General features: G+C 40.2%; 1 long non-coding RNA gene across 1 annotated transcript; it reads right to left on the bottom strand.

Moving 5' to 3' along the window:
* Nucleotides 1-12,927: 12,927 nt before the first annotated feature.
* Nucleotides 12,928-18,078, bottom strand: LOC125359916. The gene is made up of 4 exons (XR_007212620.1): nucleotides 18,068-18,078; nucleotides 16,183-16,186; nucleotides 15,061-15,068; nucleotides 12,928-13,075 (listed from the first exon to the last, which is right to left on the bottom strand). It is a non-coding gene; the product is annotated as an uncharacterized LOC125359916 (long non-coding RNA).
* Between the last annotated feature and the right edge of the window lie 2,830 nt (nucleotides 18,079-20,908).

Here is a 20,908-nt window from a genome sequence, read left to right on the forward strand (position 1 = left end):
GTTATATTTAATTAGAGCATTTAATGAATGGCAACTATGTATAAAACACTGCACAGAGAAGGTGGAATTAGCTTTAACTCAAACCAGAATGAAGTAAGTACTACCAAAAAGAGATGTTATATCATATTAAATTTTGTGTGTCAACTGTATTCTCAAGAGCAAAGAGCCTGTGACAAAACTGTATTAATACTTTACTGGAGGTACATCTCAGGGAAGAAATAGTGATGGAAGAGAGTGAAGTCAGGTGAGAAGGGAGAGGAAATGCAGGATCATGGATTATCAAGCTGAGGATAGCTTTGACTACTCAGTCACATGTGCCCCCCTCAGAAAGAGAAATGGAGAATGGAGAAATGCCAAACAAGGTTCTTCTTTCCCTCTCTCCTTTTACCTCACCCCATTCTCATCAAAGAGAAATGCATGGAGAAATGCCAAACCAGGTTCTTCTTTCCCTCTCTCCTTTTACCTCATCCCACCTTCTCTCATTTCCTTATTCCCTCTCTCTTTCTCTCCATCTTTCCTTCCCTCCCTTCTTTTCTCTCTTCTTCCCTCTCGCCTTTCTCTCCCTTCCTCCTCTCCCTCTCCTGTTTCCTCCTCCCCTCTTTTCCTTCTTTCTTTTTCTTTCTGTCTTTTCTTCTATCTTCAGTACTGGAGATTAAATCCAGGGCCTAGCATGCTAGGAAAGCACTCTGTCCTTTGAGCCTTGCTCTCAGACCTAAGTAGGTCTCCATCTTAGAGAGGGAAGAGGGAGAATGTATTTTCTGGCTCTTGCATCTTTCCTGTTTGTCATTAGTCAAAGTGTGTTCCAGTGATGCCAATTTCTTCATTGCTGTGAGTTGTGTTACTCAACCCTCACTGGGGGAGGCCAGATCTTCCATGGGTTCAGTCTGTCCAGTGTTCAGACACAGTACCTATGGGTGGCAAATGCTTGGGTTTTGTGATACTGAAGCAATATTAGCCATCCTTAAGCCATTCTGGCCTGAAAATGAGACAAATAATAATAGGAGTGAAGGAAGAGTCAGGTTTCAATAAATCTGGGATGGTCCATATCTCTGTAGTTAGGATGAGGAAAATGTTTATTGAGAAATTAGCATAAAGGATGGCACTTAGGATGGTGAATGGGTACACCACCATTCACAATAGCAAATCTGTGGAACTAGCCTAGGTACCCCTCAACAGACTGGTGGACAAAGCACATATGGTATGTATATACCACAGAACATCATTCAGCCATAAAGAACAAAATCCTATCATGTATAACCAGATGGGTAGACTGGAGGATGTTATGCTAAGTGAAAAAATCCAGACAGAAAAGACAAGTGCTGAATATTTTCTGTCCTGTGCAGGAGCTTGAAATGTCTACTTGAATGTAGAATTGTAGTTAGTAGAGGTCATAGGGGTGGAAAGAGTGGGTGGAAAAGGAGAGGTAGGAGCAGATCAGATCAGCACATGCTGTTTATATGTATGAATATAATTCTACTGAACCCCAGTGCATTTATAAGTAGTATCTATAAATAGAAATGATGAATAGGATATTGAAAGAGAAGGATGTTGATAAATAAATAAGACATGAGGGTAATGCTACAGTTTATATCTTAAATGTCTCCTAAAGACCCATGTGTTAATGGTTTGGTCTCTAGTTAGATGAATGGGTAATGATTCTAGTGAGATATTTCTGGGAGATGGGGGAACCTTGGAGAGATGGAGTCTAGTGGGAGGTTTTCCAGTGATTGAGGGGGATATTGGAAAGGGACTGTGGGACCCTAATTTCTTTCTATTTCTTTCATTCATTTCCAGGTCATAAAACAGACAGTTTCACTCTGCCATGTGTTCCCACAATGACGCATTATTACTGGACCAAAAAGTGAGACCAGCAAAGCATGGCCCAAAGGCTCCAAAACTGGGAGTCAAAACAAATCTCTTTTCTTTCTAAGGCATTTGTTACAGTGCCTAGAAGCTGACTAACACAAGTAGGAAAGCCAGGCCAAGTGTGGGCACCTTGAAGAGTCTACTTGGTTTCAACTCTAAAATATATGTCGGAGAGAACTGGATGTAAGATTGGAAATGTAGATTGAGGTTTGCTTAGGAAAGGCTTTGAGGTCTAGTTTATTAGTCATTTATTGCTGTATAATAAAGAAACACAAAAATATCCTAGTGGCTTATAACATTGGCCCTTATGTCTTACATATCTCATTTTCAGTGGCTCTTCTTCCAACTCTAGGACTGTGGATTGGCAGCTCTGGGTCTGGATTTGATACATGAAAGAGGATGGCCAGAGCTATACTTTGCTCTGCGTATGTTCATTCTGGCTTACATCGAAGGGTTAGGGGATCTCTTGGGGGAAAACCTCTTCTCATAGCAGTGGAAGAAACTAGAGCTGTTGCTTGTGTCATGTGCATAAATATACCATTGTCACAAGAATTTAAGTGGCCAAGATCAAAATTGATGGGGTCAGGAACTATACCTAGACAACATGAAGACAAGACAAATGCATTCATTTCCTCCAGGAAAGTCATCAGTGATGACAAGTAAGTCAATATAGCAAAACCATAGTAAGAAGTTGGTAGACACAAGGCTAAGAACGGTCCTTTATTCACTGTATTTGTACTATGATAATACATAATCATTTATTTCACTAAAAGATAGTAGGTGTCCAAAGTTTTCTGAATACATAAGTGAACTAATATCAATCACCTTGCTTGCACCTCTGTGGCTAACATTGTAAAATTGAGTTTGGGTCTGGCTCTGTAAGAATTTTCTCCCCTTCAGGTTTCAAACTTAATTAAACTCTTACCTAATCATATCCAATCACTTATTCTACTCATTTCAAGGTAGTTTTCCGACCTTTTGCTTTTTAATGTCCTTTCTATGTTCAAGAACCAACCTATCAGTTCATATTTCTAGTCTGTTTTTATGTCCATGCTTTTGTTTGATTGTTACTTTGGAGTATAACTTGAAATCAGGAACTATGATATCACCAATTTCTTCTTTCTTAAGATTACTTTGGTAACTGTTTTTTTTCCTCTTTGGTTCTATATAAATTTAAGAATTATTTAATCTGCTTGCATGAGAGATACCTGTGAGATTTTGTTGCATGTGTATATAGGTATTGCATGGGTTGTATGGGAAAGCTGGAGATGTGGCTCAAGAGGTAGAGCACCTGCCTAGCAGGTATGAGGCCTGGAGTTCAAACCCCAGTACTACCAAAGATATAACTAAATAAAAAGAAGGAAACTTGGAATGTATGGGCTGCACTGGTATTTCAAAAGCATTGACTTTTCTAATCCATGAACACAGGAGGGAATAAACCTGTTGGTCAGGTGCTACTCTGCTGCTGAGCTGTAAGATGCTACCAATTGCATCATTCCAAGGCCTTGAAGAGAATGTTCATTCTCTTTGGGGCTGTTATTTTTTTCTCAATTATGCAGAGGAGGTATGAAAATAACAGACTGTTTTTATTCCTCCCTCTGAAACCATGAACAGAGGGAACATATGGTTCTTATTTCTGCCCATGATAAAAAGGAATGAATGACATTGTCCTGTCTGATGAGGGAGACTCTATGTTTCCCATGCCCCTTCCAAAACAGATAGCCTTCCTCAGAGCTCTGCTGACGAAGGAGCTCTCAATGCAAAGCTCAGAGGGAAGCTGTCATTTCAACTTTTTTTTTTTTTTTTTTTGCCAGTCCTGGGCCTTGGACTCAGGGCCTGAGCACTGTCCCTGGCTTCTTCCCGCTCAAGGCTAGCACTCTGCCGCTTGAGCCACAGCACCGCTTCTGGCGGTTTTCTGTATATGTGGTGCTGGGGAATCGAACCTAGGGCCTCGTGTATCCGAGGCAGGCACTCTTGCCACTAGGCCATATCCCCAGCCCACAACTTTTTTTTCTTGAGAAGTCTAAATGAAAGCATGATCTCTGCATCCTCCCCACATCACATGTTATTTACCACAGCCTGTACTTTTGTTGACCTGGAGGACAATGGGTCAAATTGTGAATTAATTTCACACATATATACAGACAATCATACACACGGACACAAATTTGCCAGTAGATGTGAAATTGTATGTCATTGAAGTAGAATGCACAGACCCATGCTTTCTAAAGGGCAGAATGAATTGTAGACACGTTTAGCTTCTATTTCCATGCACAAGAATTATTCTTTTAAATTTACTAAGTTGATAGAATCCTAAAATTAACTGGCAAAGCCCATCAAAAACACATAATCCTATACACCTTCCTAAATTGGAGTACGTCTTGCTAGACAGTACTATGGTTTTCATTTCAAGAACGTTCAGTAAGCTTTCTCCACATCTTTTTCACAATGTTCTTGACAAATCCTAAATTCTACTTATTTTAGCAAAAAAGTAGTATTTAATCCAAAGACAGATGAATAAATTGAAATAAAAGAGAACCATACAGGTACAGGTACCTTAATCTCATTAACAGATGCAGTTTTAGTTCAAAAATTTGTGTATGTTAATAATGATCAAAATTTAATATATTTCTGTTATTTTGATCAAGAATATTTTGGTAATTATAGTGGCTACTCAATTCAGAGGAATATTTTAAACTTTGAGTCTTGTAATTACCAAACATTTGGAAATCATTCAAGTAATATACATAGTATGTTGAAGAGGGTTATTATAGAGTGATCAATAATAGATTTTTATGTAAATAAAATATTAGAGTAGGATAAAATCTAGGCATTTGTGAATGGACTTCTGATTTAAAATGCCTTATCATTAATAGAATCAATGTGCATATTATGTCCCATATGTGTGTGTGTGTGCTCAAATACATTTTTATAATGTATAACTATATAAATGTATAGCTATACTTGGATTAAACAAAAAACCCTAATTGTACTCATAAAGTGACAGATTGAATGGAAACCCCCTTGCACAACTACTTAAAGGTAATCATAAAAAAGATATCTTAATGCAAAAATCCCCATGAAGTATGACAGTTGAAAATTCAAACATTGTGATTAATTACTGTAGATTTTGCTTGCAGTTCAAGATCTAATTAATGGACTTCCTTGAGATACATAAATGTATTTGTAAAGCTGGAAGTAGAGCTGTGGTTCAAGTAGCATAGCATCAGCTTTGAGCCAAAAAGCTAAGGGATAGTGCCCAAACTCTGGACCCTAGTACTGGCACACACACACACACACACACACACACACACACACACACCCCTACAATGTGAGCCAGGTAGTACATACCCATAATCCCAAAAGTTGTGACACTGAGATAGGATCTATAGTTGTAGATCCACCTAAGCTACATAGTGATATCTTATGTTAAAAACAGCAAACACAGTTATATATATATATATATATATATATATATATATATATATACACACACATACATACACACACACGGACACATACACACAGCACATAGCACACACCACCTCCCTACCTTCCATCAGTTTCTGTCCAAATCTCCCTAATAACTTACACCTAGCTGTCTCCATGGTCCAAGTCTATATCACACATGAATTACTGTGCTAGAGAAAGTAAGTACTTCCCACTCCTACTAAGTACGTACTACTCACTCGGGAGCACCAGCCCTTCATGTTCAAGGGACAGCTTGTGCCTCAACAGCTTAGCATGAGACCCAGGGTCAAAGTTGGCTTCAAGGTTGCCTTTCTTCAGACAACTACACTGTTCCAGAGAGTACCAGGCTCACTGTCACCTCCAGAGGAAGCATTCACAGAGAAGACCATGACACGAGGCCCTGGAGTTGCAGTTTTCTATGACTCAAGCCACTGAAGAGCAGAGAGCTAGTAGTATGGCTTGAGCTAGGGGCTTTACCCATTCGGTTCCTCAGTTTCTTTTATTTATAAAGTAGCTACTTTAATATCTACATCTCCAATTGTTTCTGAGGGTCAAATGAGATGCAAAGGTAAAGTGCTCAGCACAGAGCCAGACACTGTGGAGGCATGAATAATAACTAACATTTATTATCATCCAAGTCTTTTCAGAGACCATACCTACACAAGGACTGCCAGAGATAGCTCATATAACAGTCTCAGGAAAGAATATCCATGACCAGAACTTCCTTTATCCCTCCCAACCTCAAATCTCCATTGGTTTTTATAACCTAAGTTCTTGATGGAAAGGAGAATGAAGACAGATTAAGTTTTGACTAGGATGGAGGTCAGACTCCATTCTCCACACCATACCTAGCCTGTCCTCATGGGCGGAGTGTTACATCACTTTATCTTTACAGTAAGAATCACACCCCATACTACCCAGATAAAGGCTTTATGTATGGAAACAAGAAAAATAAAAGTTGGATTAGGAGAAAAATAATGCTTTTTAGCTGCATTATGCTGGGTACATGATATAATTTTGTGTGTTGCATGCCCATGTAGTTGCCCTTCTCAACTGGAAACCCAGGACTGAGTCAGCCATAATGTCCCAAAGGAGACAACTTAGATCCCTCCTTCCTGATATATGTATACATCACATATGATAATTATCTGGTAGTATCTTCTTGCAAGCTACTGTCCTATGTATTCCTTAGGAGTTAGAAAAAACAACCACTCTAATCATTGTCTTAGCTATGTGGTTTGCATGAGGAATCAATGAAGTAGATATGGCAGAGATTATTACTCCCAGTTCACAAGTAAGAAACATTGCAATTACTTTGCCATGTTTCCTGTCCTTTTGCTTTTTAGTTTTAGTTTTAGGTTTTTTTTTTTATCACCAGAGACTCATGCTTTTGCCTAGGCTGGGCTTGGACTATGATCTTGCTATCTCCACCTTTGGAGTAACTGGGATTATAGACATTCCCCACCATTCCTGGCCAGGGTTGTGATTTTACAAGAATGGAGATGAAAAAACACCCCCAAACCTCAAGATGTGTTTGTCAGCCATGACTGGGGAGCCCTTCCCCTCAGTGTATGAAGACATATCTCTTGTTTTTGACTATAATTGTGGGTGTGGGTGTGAATGTGTATTGTATGAGCATCCTGTGTTGAAGTTGAAATTCCTCACCCACAGAGGGATGTGAATACTGCCTATGTGTAGGGAGAAATGGCTTGTGTGCAAGGGACACATGCTTGTGGCTGACCTCTCATATGGGTGGCCATATGGTTGCCTTTTCTATGAAGTGAGAATGTCCCATAAAGAGTACCATTCACTTTTTCTGAGTGACCTTGCAAAGTTGAAAACAGGATTAGGAGACAGAAGACTTAGACACTGACTGAGTCAGCTTGGAAAGTGTGATAAATCTTCATGGACTCTAGGAATATGGTGCTTCCCATCTCACTGAAGACACGTTAAGCTCTTGTTTTCCCAAAGCCAGCCTGTGGCAATGCTAAATCTTGGGATAGGGGAATGACTTTAGTTTTTTTTTTTTAAACAGTGTTGTTTTTTGAATAATTTTTCTAGCCAGAGGCCTCATTCTCATAGAATCTTAATTTGCACATAGAATCCAGAGCTAACATTGCCCATCAAAGTTGGCCCCTTCTCCAAAAATTAACCTTTAATTATGGACCTTTTACAATTTATGTACTACTCTCTTGTGCTTTTTGAAAACAGATGGAGCATTGCTACTCCTTCCACATGCTCATTATGATCTCCTGCAATACTTCACATTTGAATTGCATTTGATTTTGGAGATTGTGGAAGCAAAGACATTGTGAAGAGCATTGTTGTAATTCTTGTTCACTGGATGAAAGTCTGGTGCAGCCATATTGATGTCATACGCTGTTCACCCTGTTCACCTTGCCTCTGTGCTCTGTATGCAGGACCGGCTCCTTGATGGCTATTAGGAGGTATAGTTTAATCCACAATGCCTCTGACTGCCCTCCTGCAGAGAGAAGTAAGGCTGTTTCGTGGGAGGATGGTTGTGTGAGTGACCATTGTTCCATTTAAACTGATTTCTATAAGGTGCAGTTAGATAATTCTTGTCTCCTCATCTTAAAAAGGACACAAGGTCCCTATGAATCTTTATCTTCATCTAGGTCATGATCAAATGACCTGTTTTCTCCTCTGGGTGGTTATGAGTGAATGAATATGCTATGCTTTATTCATTGGGTGTTACTGGGGTTTGAACTCAGAGTCCTTTCTTTTTTTAAATTTTTATTGTTAAACTGATGTACAGAGAGGTTACAGTTTCATACGTTAGGCAATGGATACATTTCTTGTAGTGTTTGTTACCTCTTTCGTCATTCCCCCTTCCTCCCTTCCCCTTTTCCTTCCCCCCCATGAGTTGTTCAGTTGATTTACACCAAAAAGTTTTGCAAGTATTGCTTTTGTAGTCGTTTGTCTTTTTACCCTGTGTCTCTCGATTTTGATATTCCCTTTCAGTTTCCTAGTTCTAATACCAGTATACATGGTTTCCAATGTACTCAGATAAGATACAGAAATAGTTCAGGTACAACCACAGGAAGGGGATACAAGAGGGTCATCAATAATAGAAGCTACAGTTACACATCACATGTTGAAAGTAATTACAACAGTGATATAACGGTTGTTTCCATAACATGGAGTGTTCATTTCACTTAGCATCATCTTATGTGTTCATAAGGGTATAGCTATTGGGCTCTTCTGATCCTCTGCCGTGACTAGCCTAAACCTGTGCTAATTATTCCCTATGAGGGAGACCATAGAGTCCATGTTTCTTTGGGTCTGGCTCACATTATTTAGTATAATTTTTTCCAAATCATTCTATTTCCTTACGAATGGAGCAATGTTGTTCTTTCTGATAGAGGCATAAAATTCCATTGTGTATATGTACCACATTTTCCTGATCCATTGAAATCAGGGTCTTAAACTTGCTAGGCAAGTGCTGTACCACTTGAGCCACACTCCAACCCTTTTTGCTTTAGTTTATTCTTCAGAGAGGGTCTCACGCTTTAGCCTAGCCTGGCCTCATACCATCCTCTTCCTTTCCTTCCTCTGCCTCCTTCATAGCTGGGTTAGTGCTATGTACCAGCATACTCAGCCCTGTGCTGTGCTTCTTGTTTGATATGAATGCTGTCTGAAAGGTAGAATTGTGTGACTAAAATCTACTTAGTGTGTTCTTTCTTCTTCCCCCTTTTCCCCTTTGATGTTAAAAAACAACACATTACCAGTTTTATATTACCCTAGAGTCATTTTGGAGCCATTTCTCTACAGGACAGTAGGACAAGGTGGACAAACTTTCAAAGCCATTTTCTTGGATGTCTTCCCTTCACACCTAAGGCTTTAAGATATGGAAAGCTCACAATCTTATCTTCACTTTGACAATGAACTGCAAGAGGCATCTTTTGATCCTTATCAGGATTAAAAGATTAGCTTTGGTTTTTTTTTTTAACTGTATTTTTTTGGTCTTTACTTTTTTGGTACTGGGGAGCAAACCCAGGATGTTGCACTTGCTAGGCAAGCACTTTGCCACTGAGCCACATCCCAGCCCTAAAAGATTAGCCTTGATTTGAAACCAAATATCTACACTTAGGGGAGGAACCATGTCCCTCCCTTATGAAGAAGCTTAGGGAGATGTTGCTGGAGAAGACTCTCCAGAAATATTCTGCCTTGCGTAATGATTCCCCCTTCTAGGGTTAAGATCTCCCCTGCTAGTCTCCATCATAACATCAATATGGTCATGCATCACTTCACAATGGGAATATGCTTTCAGAGGTACCTTGTTGGATGATTTGCCATGGTGCCAACATTAAGGAGTGCAATCGATAAACATCCCAAGATAGTATCATTATAGGGGACCACTATAGTTGACCAAAATGTGATTACATGGCTTGTAAGTGTCATTCATAGTCTTCAGAGCCATGATTACTCTGTACAGACACAAGTCTCTTTTTGGATGGCTGGGGGTTGGGTCAAGATGTGTGGTCATTGGTGCTAGCCCCATGGATAGGAAAGTCTCAGCAGAAGGCCAGAGGAACAGATGAATGAGATCCAGACAGAGACATGGCTTTATCTTCTGGTCCATGTCTGTGCCTGGGCTGGCAAGGGCTGTGGATGCTCTCACTAGGGACATGTGAAGCCTGGACTTAGTTAAGATGTTATACCTTAAGCAGAATCATTTCACTGTTTCAACAAATGCTGTTCCCTGCAATTAGGATTTGGATACTCATGACTTCTGCCCTGTCATTGTCTACCATGTAGAGGTATCACTGTGAACAATGGTGGGGCTCAGGCCTGCTTCTTACAATTTACTAGCCTTGTGAGCTTTCGCTTGCCTGGGTCTTGGTTCATTCACCTGTAAATGAAGGATAAGATCAGCATCTACCTCACAGGGTTAGTGGGAGGACTAAGTGGATTCATTCATGAAAAATGTATAGAAGGGTAGTCTATACGTAGAAGGTATTCAATAGTTTTTTTTTTTTTTTTTTTTTTTGCCAGTTCTGGGGCTTGGACTCAGGGTCTGAGCACTGTCCCTGGCTTCTTTTTGCTCAAGGCTAGCACTCTACCACTTGAGCCACAGTACCACTTCTGGCCTTTTATATATGTGTGGTTCTGAGGAATCGAACCCAGGGTTTCATGTATAAGAGGCAAGCACTCTTACCACTAGGCCATATTCCCAGCCCTTTGATAAATTCTTAATATGATCATATTTTCTGGGGTGTTTCCTGTGACTGTGGCTCCACAGTGAGCATTAGGAGACAGGAACTATGGCTGCCTTATATAGTCTTAAACACTTAAGAAATAGTGATGACTTAATAGACCCACTGGGAGCTTCTTAAAACCATGCAAGTGGACCCAGAGGAATTTTGCTGTACCTCTTGGAACCCTATGTGTGGGCATATATAGTTTGTACAAGCTCCCCAGGTAATTAAGTAAGCAGTTTATTCCCACCTTGAGCTTCACTGCTCTGTAACATTTGCTTTTGGAAACGGGATCTTTCCTATCTGGGAAGATAGGCCAGATGTTGTTATTATAAATTTTCTGAATGCATCTGAATCTTTGCAGTAGCTCTGAAGTGTTAGACCTCTTTGAGGATGAGTGGTATTTCCTGTCCTGGAGACGTCTCTGTGATTTATGTCTGCTCCTCCCACTTCGGCTAGTCTTGCTTTGTTTTGTAGGCTCAGCCAGATGCCTTGAGCCTGGGTGGGCTGCCTGAATATTTATACTTTTCAATCCCCATCAACCCTTTCCAGATCCATTTGGGACTCTCTTACTTTTCAAAGAATAAATCTATAAAAGAGGCGATAAATTTCCAGAGTAGTAAATCTTTGTTCTCTCTCTCTCTCTCTGTCTCTGTGTGTGTATGTGTGTGTGTGTGAGTGTAAATGCATGTATGTACAGGTAGGTAGGTGTGCATATCTCTGGAACCTGTGCCCTGGGCATTTAGCTATCTGTCTGGGCATATAGTAGAGGGCAGTACAAATGGCAGTAAGCAGAAGGACCCTTTAATTCCTAGAGCCAAAATCTCAAATGAGGACATGCTCAGGGAAGCATCAAATGTCTGAGAGAAATAGGGTAGGCAGAGAGGGAGATAATGAGGCAGGTGTGACAATTCCAAAGTAGCCATTGAATATCAGAATGAGTTCCCGTTTAGTTGACACGGTCTCCTTTGATGTTCTCTGAGAGAGATGGAAGTGACTCCTGACTTTTCCCTCACCAAGTGAGTCTTGTTTCCTATCTCATGTCCAGAAGGACTGATGAGAAAAGAACACAGTCCTAGAGAAGAAATTAATTTTTCAAACAATTTTCTGTAAAGTTGCCAATGAAGACAAAATTCAACCCAAACGGAATGAGCCCACTGACTACCCCTAGAAACCAGGTGCAAAGAAAAGGTAAAATCACTGGACTGAAATCTAGTTTATTGATTCTAGTTCTTGGAGGTATGAATGTGATTGAGAGTGGCAACTGTCAGTTATGAGACTATGGTATAATGATGGAAGGTTTCCCACTGAACCACAGATTGCTAATGAGCCAAGACCACCCCTGAATCTTTCCCATGGTGTAGAACACGGATAACTAAAATCCCTTGAGAGTTCTTCATCCTGGTTTTGCCTTTTCCCTACAACTCACTGAGGAAATATCCCAAATAAATACGGTAGAAGAAAGACACCAATAGCTAGCACATGATTAGGCTAGTCATAGCAGATCAAAATAGCCCAATAGCTATACCCTTATGAACACATAAGATGATGCTGAGTGAAATGAATGCTACGTTATGGAAACAAGTGTTATATCACTGTTGTAATTATTTTCAACATACCACGTGAAACCGTATCTTTTGGGTATTTTATTTGTTTCGTTTCTCTTGTATTCCCTTCCTGTGGTTGTATCCTCACTATCATTGTATCTCATCTGAGTACCCTGGATTCTGTATATACAGGTATTAGAACTAGGGAAGGGAAAGGGAATATCAAAATTGAGAAACAAAGGATAAAAAGACAAACCATTCCAAAAGCAATATTTACAAATCCATTTGGTATAAATCAACTCATCAGGGGGAGAGGGCAAGGGGGAGGGGGAGGCAGGGGAAAATGAGGGAGGAGGTAACAAGTTGAACAAGAAATGTACTCACTGCCTTACATATGAAACTGTAATTCCTCTGTACTTCACTTTGACAATAGAGAAAAAAAATTAAAACAAAAAAGAAGAAAGACACCAAAAGACCCTCCATAGAAAGCATGGGTTTGGCTGGTGAGTTGGATGTAGGGAAATTTAGAGGCCCTATTAATGTACGTGGTCTAAAAAAAGGTATCTGAATCCTTTACCCACAAGTGGAATGTTGTACCAGAGTGAGTGTTTAGGGAACAGGGAAGGATGGGGAACTCATAGGAAGGAAGGGTAAGGAGGCACTTGAGTGTTTATTATAATGGTAGAAATGTGGGTTTAGAGATTGAGAGGAAACAGAATAGATTGTCTGAGTTTAGAAGAGGTAGAGAGCCGGGCGCGGTGGCGCGCGCCTGTAATCCCAGCTACTCGGAAGGCTGAGCCCGGAGCATCTCTTGAGTCCAGGGGTTCTGGGCTGCAGTGTGCTATGCCGATCGGGTGTCCGCGCTAAGTTCGGCATCAACATGGTGACCTCCCGGGAGCGGGGGAACACCAGGTTGCCTAAGGAGGGGTGAATCTGCCGAGGTCGGAAATGGAGCAGGTCAAAGCTCCCGTGCTGAACAGTAGAAGAGGTAGCGAACCTTATCCAGGGATATTCAGAGATGAAGAATCCTGCCCAAGTTAGCCAGGAAGGCCAGTGCCTGCAAAAAGATACTTTTAACTTAGAGGTTAAGCAAGTAGACTTGAGGTTTGGCAGTGAAGTGCTCCACGTTTTCGGGGTTGGGAGAAGCAAGCACAAAGAGGGAGGTTGGAGTGATAGGAGTGGCACAGGGGAGAACTTAGGAACCAGGAAAGAAGAAACTCTTGAAATTGCTTAATGCTTTTAGTCTGTGCTCAGTTGATTTTGTCACACGATATCAAACGTATTGTGGCACAATGGGACAGAATTTTGGCCCTAGGATATAACCATCTGGTACTGAGAATACAAATGGGAAAGTCATGAGAAGTCTCATCTACCACATGATTTTCGAAAGAAAATATATCTTTAAGTAATTGTGCAAAAGAATTTCAATTTAACCTGTCAGTTTATGAGTACAATTCATTTTGATCAACGTCACCCCTTCTATCATTCTTCCTCATATTTCTCAATCCCAACTATCTCCTCAAGGTACCTCCTTGTTCTGTTTTTCACATATGTACATTGAATATTATAACTGTTTGTCTACCCTTCCTGGCTCCATTGGCCTGCTCCTTCCTTTCCTTAACAAAACATGTTTCAAGTTCCTGATACTCATTTTGTTCAACTGTAAGTTACAAGGTAGTTATACCATTGGAATCTACTCCTGTGCATTTAATACTTTAGTCTGTTTCTATATATCTGCATATGGCCTGGTGTATGTTTCCATATATGTTTATAATTTAGATCTGACTTCCACATATGAGAGAAAACATGTGCCTTTTGTCTCTCTGAGCTTGATTTACTTCACTTAACAATGTTTTCTAGGTCCATCCATTTCTCTGCAAGTGACATAATATTATCCTTCCTGATGGATGAGTAAAATTCTAATCTTTCTTTCATATCTATAGATAGATAGGTATCTCACATTTTCTTGATTCATTTATCCATTGTAAGGCATCTGGGATATTTCCATAATTTGCCCATTGTGACTAGAGCAGCACACATGAATGTGCAAAAGTCTTTACTACATTCTGATTTGTAATCTTTTGGATAAATGCCCAAGAGTGGTATTGCTGGTTCATAGATTAGTTTTATGTTTAGTATTTTTGAGGAATCTCCAAAATATCTTCCAAAGTGCTTATAGTAGATTACGTTTCCACACACAGTGTGCAATAGGTTTTCTTTTTTCTCCAAATCTCCACCAGCATTTGTTGTTTGTATTCATCATGATGGCCATTCTTACTGGGGTGAGAAGGCATCTCATTGTTGTTTTGATTTGCATTTCCTTTATGGCCAGAGAACCACATCATCTTTGAGAGGTGTCCTTAGTCTACCTTCCTTATCATTTATATCCCTATTTAATACTTGAGTGATGGCAAAATGGTATTCAAAGCAAGGGACATAAGAAAAGTATTTGAAGGAGGCTCTTGGCTTGAAGGGGCTTTTTTCTACCCCAGTTTTTCTAGACCCTACTACATCTAGGGGTTTGAGTTTTCATCTTTTTGTCCTTTTTTTTTGGTTTCTCCTAGTGTCAATAAGCAGAAACTTGGTGGGGAAGAGTGGACAGGACAACTTGAGATGTTTGTCAAAGAGTAAAAAGCCTTAGTTAAGGGGAATACGTTTAGTGATCAGTTGCAGAGACTAATCCTATTACAAATTACAAGGCATATTTTTCCAAAATTGCTAAAGAATAGATTTCTGTTATTATTATTGCCGGTCCTGAGCTTGAACTCAGGGCCTGGGTACTGTCCTGAGTATTTCTTGCTCAAGGCTAGCACTCTATCATGAGAACTTCACTTCCTCAACTATTATTCTTAATGAAAAAATAAGTATTTGAGATGATTGACTCCTTTGTTTCCTATTTTTTTCAGTGTTAGGGACTGAACCCAAGTCTCTATGTGTGCTATTGAGTGCTCTGCCACTGAACTACCTCACCAGCCCAATATATTTGTTAATTTTCCTAGTTAATCATGCTACACTCTCCACATAGATATAAACATCACACTATGCTACATAAATATCCAATTTTTGTCAGTCAAAGCAAAATAAATAAAAGTATATCTCCTGCCAAATGTTCCTGTGATTATTCTGAGGTATTAACCATTCCTTTCACTGGGCTCCCAGAGGCAAAAGAGCTTTTGTGTGCAATGAGGTAGGGTCCCCAGAGAGATAACTGGGCAAGATATGGTAGGTTTGCACCCACCTTACCTCAGATGTGTAGAGACTTCTTTCTTATAGTTCATTTTCCACTGCAGGTTCGGGAGTCATAGGGAGAAGGACCAGAGAGGGCACACTGTAAATGTACTCAACTCCTCTGAATTACTTTTCATGCGATCTATTTGTCAGGTTTGGACGTGTGGCCTCGTGGCTGTGAAGTAGTCCATGGCTGCCATGTTGTCTCAGAGGGAGAGACCACAAGCCTTTGGAACAGTTCCAATCTTGTGAGCCCAAGTTTCTTTCTATGTTGGGGAGGTAAGTTTTCCTCGGATGCTTATTATTTATGGATTCCAGATTACCACCCAGCTTGCAAGCCCTTGAAGCTAGTTTGTGTGTGGAGAGAATAGCTTGGAAGAAGTCAGCAAAGTAAAAGTATAAAAATTACCACACACAGCATAGGTCTCCATTAAAAGCCACAAATCAAGCCCAGGGACTTCTCTGCCTTGGACAGAGGTGGGTTCTCTGGGCTTGTCATCCTCAATCAGAGAGCTTGGTCCAATACTGTGTCTTAAAAAAACATTTTTATAGAAACCATATGTGTGCAAAATGTATTACCTTCTTTTCCTCCTATGGTTGGCAAAATGTGCTACCTTTTCCCTTGGAGTCTTTCCTAGTTGGGAAACACTGTGACACTTTTGGAGAGGGTTACTTTCCTAAGAGTACAAGTCCAGCCAAAATGGGGCTTGGAGGTTGTGGGTGGTGGGTAATGCTTAAGGGTTGAGGGGCTCAGGGCAGGAATAATTTGTGGACTTTCCCAACAACAGTCCCTTTGTAAACCAATGACATTTAGGAACCTCCTGATCACTAATGAGCCAGGAATATAGAACAGTCCTGGAAGGTTCATGGCCCAAACCAAGAAGAAGGTCTTGGCATTTTTATTAAGTTCATTTTTTTCCTGTTGATATAATTGCAAACTGGAGTTGTCAAGGCTCAAAGTTCACCATCAAGGACTACTGTGATTATAACATATAAACCAGAGAAAGTCCCTTCTCTATTCCCTTCCTTCCCGTAGCAATATCTGTGTCTACATTCTTATGCTTGCTGCATCAGTCCATAAAATCATGTTGTGTAGAAGGTCTTTCTTGATTGAGCATCTTGGACTGAGAGCAAGTACAGATTTCTCCTTTCTTCACCTGATATCTCATGAACAGGCACCACATTATCTTGATACAAAACTTTACTTGATAGTAAAGGTCTCCCCTAGCAATCCAAAAGGCCAGATTTAGGGGCTGGGGATATGGCCTAGTGGCAAGAGTGCCTGCCTCATACACATGAGGCCCTGGGTTCGATTCCCCAGCACCACATATACAGAAAATGGCCAGAAGTGGCGCTGTGGCTCAAGTGGCAGAGTGCTAGCCTTGAGCAAAAAAGAAGCCAGGGACAGTGCTCAGGCCCTGAGTCCACGCCCCAGGACTGGCCAAAAAAAAAAACAAAAAACAAAAAACAAAAGGCCAGATTTAGAATGGCTAGAAAGCTAGAATGGCATCATTAAACTCCATTTTTTAAATGAAATTTTATTGACAAGGTGATGTACAGAGGGATACAGTTACAAAATAAGGTAGTACATATATTGTCATATTTGTTACACCCTCCCTCATTTTTCCTTCTCTTCCTTAGTTCAGATAAGCATATATACAATATCCAGTGTACCAAAATCATATACAGTGACTACAGGGGGTATGCCAAAGGAAATTCACCTAGTACATTAAACATAACGACCACAATAAAATCCTCTTGTTTCCTTCTCTTGGAGTTCATTTTGATTAGCTTCATCTTATATGATCATATGTACATAGCTGTTGAGCTATTGTGATCCTCTGATAGGTCTATCCTAGACCTTTTTATGTTTGTTTAGTAATTGTTTGGTTTTAGATACATAAAGTTGCTGACCCGAACATGTGGAAATACCATTTGAAAAGAAGTTTGTTATTTTACAGACCCGATCTCTACTGTTCTTCCCACCCACCCCCAACAATCATATATCAAGGAGACTGTGTGCCTTTGTTCTCTGTGTGAACTCCATTTTTAGTAGTGAATTGAACTAGCAGTAATGTGAAACATACACTGGATGCCAGTGGTTTTCCAAGTGCAATTCCCTGAATGCTAGTATCAGAACATCCTGGGAACTTTTTACTACTGCAGATTCACAGATTGGACCCAAACCTATGGAACTAGCAAGTCTGAATACAGGGGTTCAGTCACTGGGGTTTAGTAGGTCCTTTGTGTGGTTTGGCGAGTGCTAGATAGTAATAGGTTACTATATAGCATTAATGGATCAAATCATGCATTCGATTTTCTGTTTTTCACTAATTAAATACATCTATACAATAAAAGAATCATATATTTTTCTTAAGTTAGCATACTCTCACCTGACCCGTACTCCAATCTCCAGCTCTGATGAGAGGCCAGACTGTCTTTCTTTTGTTTTTTATTCTTATGACATAATTTAATATATTTTTTGATTCCTGGATACAGGTAATATGTATTGATTTTCTTTAATTCATACTTCTTTTTAAAAAAAATTTTTTTTTTTTTTTTTTTTTTTTTTGGCTAGTCCTGGGCCTTAGACTCAGGGCCTGAGCACTGTCCCTGGCTTCTTCCTGCTCAAGGCTAGCACTCTGCCACCTGAGCCACAGTGCCCCTTCTGGCCGTTTTCCACATATGTGGTGCTGGGGAATTGAACCGAGAGCTTCATGTGTAGGAGGCAAGCACTCTTGCCACTAGGCCATATTCCCAGCCCTTAATTCATACTTCTGAGATATTTTATTACTTAAGAAGAAAGGAAATTTATCTGACTTTTAAAAAATTACAAGCCATGACTATTGCTTTCTGTAACTGATCAAATCCAGATATGTTCTGTATGTTTTTAGAAAAGGAAATGATGTTATCTGTGGATTTCATTTATACTTACTCTTATCTTTACCAAACTGCATTAACATTTAACTTCTTATGATTAGAATAAGAAACTTAAGCATAATTAATTCTGATCAGACAAATACACATCCACAAGACTTTTGTGTATTCTAATCTTTTTCTTGATAGGGCTCCAGGGACATGGACAGAGACAACAGGGAAGGCCCCATACCTGGTAGTGCCTACTCGTCACCAGATTTTGAGGTAGAGGATCTCTTAAGATTGTGGAGGAGGTATAGAACAGAGTGGGTTTTTTTTGTTTTGTTGTTGTTGTTGTTGTTGTTCTGGCCCTGGGGCTTGACCTCAGGATCTGGGTGCTATCTCTGAGCTTCATTTTGCTCAAGGCTAGCACTCTACCACTTGAGCCACAGCTCCACTCCTGGATTTTTTGGTGGTTAGTTGGAAATAAAAGTCTCATTGAATTTCCTACCTGAGCTAGCTTTGGACTGTTATCCTCAGATCTCAGATTCCCAAGTACCTAGGATCATAGGCAGGAGCCACTGGTGCCTAGTTCCAGATTTGTTTGATTTCATTTTGTTGGTTTATTTCTACAAATTCCTCAACTATTCTCTTAACGTATAGCAAGAGAACTAGAGTTATAAGTTCTAAGAGGGAAGCAGGGGTGCAGCTACTATGGGTGAGGGGCAACATTTCTAATTTGATAATTCCATTTTGTTTTTATTTAACATTAGGTTTGTATCACAAAATGAGTTCGTATAACTTGAATCTGAACTACTAATATATATTATTTTTGAATCTTCATTAATAGTATATATTAATATACAAATATATATTATATATTGTACTATAATAATAGATACCAACTTTTAATACTGAAGATTTATTGTTAAACTTAGACAGCCACTAACAATAGGAAATTTTATGATGGTGTTCTGTTAATAGAGAGGGATATAGAGTGATCAAGATTGTGCCAAAAGAAACCAGCTGAGGATTCTGACTTCTGGACAAAGCCAGACAGATGGACCCTTTCCTACCCCTCACCCCAGTTTTGTGGAAGGGGCCCCACAGATCTTATGTCAGCATTTGCCCTATGCCCACACATGCCATGTATTTACAGCATCCCCTGCTCATTGAAAAAACAAAGAGGGGGAGATGTTGGGGACTGTTTTGGCCTTGGTGGAGGAAGGGCGACAAGAGCGAGACGCTGCCCTTCCCCCAGCCCTGGGACAATGTGGGAGGGAGCCCCTCCCACCTTTCAGCCTCAACCGGAAAAGAAGCCCCCCCCCCCCCTTGGGAGGCGAACACGTGCATGCCACCGTGATAGAGTTGCCCAGCCCACAAAGGAAGTTCCAGGATCACTTGAGTGGCAGCACAGTCAGTCACCCCAAGTCCTTCCCCTTCCGCCTTTGTCATTGTGATAAATTTCTCTGGCCCGCCCTTGGGGGGCTGAGACGCATCCCACCATCAAAAAAAAAAAAAAAAAAGATTGTGCCAAAGATCTTCGGTTCTTAACCTTTTTTATTTTGTCCCTCCTCCTCCTCCTCTTCTCTTCCTCCTCTTTCTTTTCCTTTTAGTAAATTGTGCACATATATATGCATATGTATACATATACATACACACAAATATAGAATTTATCTATCTATATATCACTGAAAGTTATACAATACAAAGCAGCATGTTGTAATGGAAATATATCTGAGATTACAAATTAATTTCCTCTCCTTCTTGTAACAGTTCATATTTCCTTTAGTAAAGGAAGCATCCTTCATTCACTCCAGGCCATGGGATTTCATTGCCCTTGGTTCTCGGGAGATGGATCATGAGGGATTGAGCCAGCAGGTGGTTTTCCTTTTCTGTCACAGTGATGGGGTTCAAAGATGGTGAGGCACTCTAGCCAGAGCCAGTGGGAATCAAAAGCATATTTGCTAGAACTTCTGAGAAGATGATCTTATTTCTCTTCCTCTGAATTCAGCAGTAAAAAGAAGAGCTATAATCTTGGAATTTCTGTGGTCTTCCTATGGTTATGAAAGCCCTGGGAGGATGAATTTTGAAAAATAGAGACAGAGATAAAAAATTGGGCCTAATCCTTAGATCAAATATGTCAGATGCTGGGGCTGGGGATATAGCCTAGTGGCAAGAGTGCCTACCTCGGATACACGAGGCCCTAGGTTCGATTCCCCAGCACCACATATACAGAAAACGGCCAGAAGCGGCGCTGTGGCTCAAGTGGCAGAGTGCTAGCCTTGAGCGGGAAGAAGCCAGGGACAGTGCTCAGGCCCTGAGTCCAAGGCCCAGGACTGGCCAAAAAAAAAAAAAAAAAAAAAAAAAAAGTCAGATGCCGACCTTATTCCTAAACTTAAGATTCATGAACATATACATCCTTTCTCCTGTTTAAGTGACTGATATTTGGTTCATTTTATGATGATTTGTAAATTTTAGGGGTACTGAAAGTCAAAATCATGTAACCATGAGGATAAACAATAAGAGTTGGGGTATAGTTTGTTGACTCAGAGGCTCTTCAGGAAGTTGTAGTGTCATGGCTTATAGTGATGTTTTCTTTTCTTTTAATTTTTTAAATGATCAGCTTTAAGGAATTGTACAAGGGGGTTTCAAGTCAGCATACTAGTTTATGAGTACAATGCATCTTGATCAACGTCATTCCTTCCATTGGATACCAGT

The sequence above is a fragment of the Perognathus longimembris genome, chromosome 11 (genome assembly GCF_023159225.1).
Source record: "Perognathus longimembris pacificus isolate PPM17 chromosome 11, ASM2315922v1, whole genome shotgun sequence".
Lineage (NCBI taxonomy): Eukaryota > Metazoa > Chordata > Mammalia > Rodentia > Heteromyidae > Perognathus > Perognathus longimembris.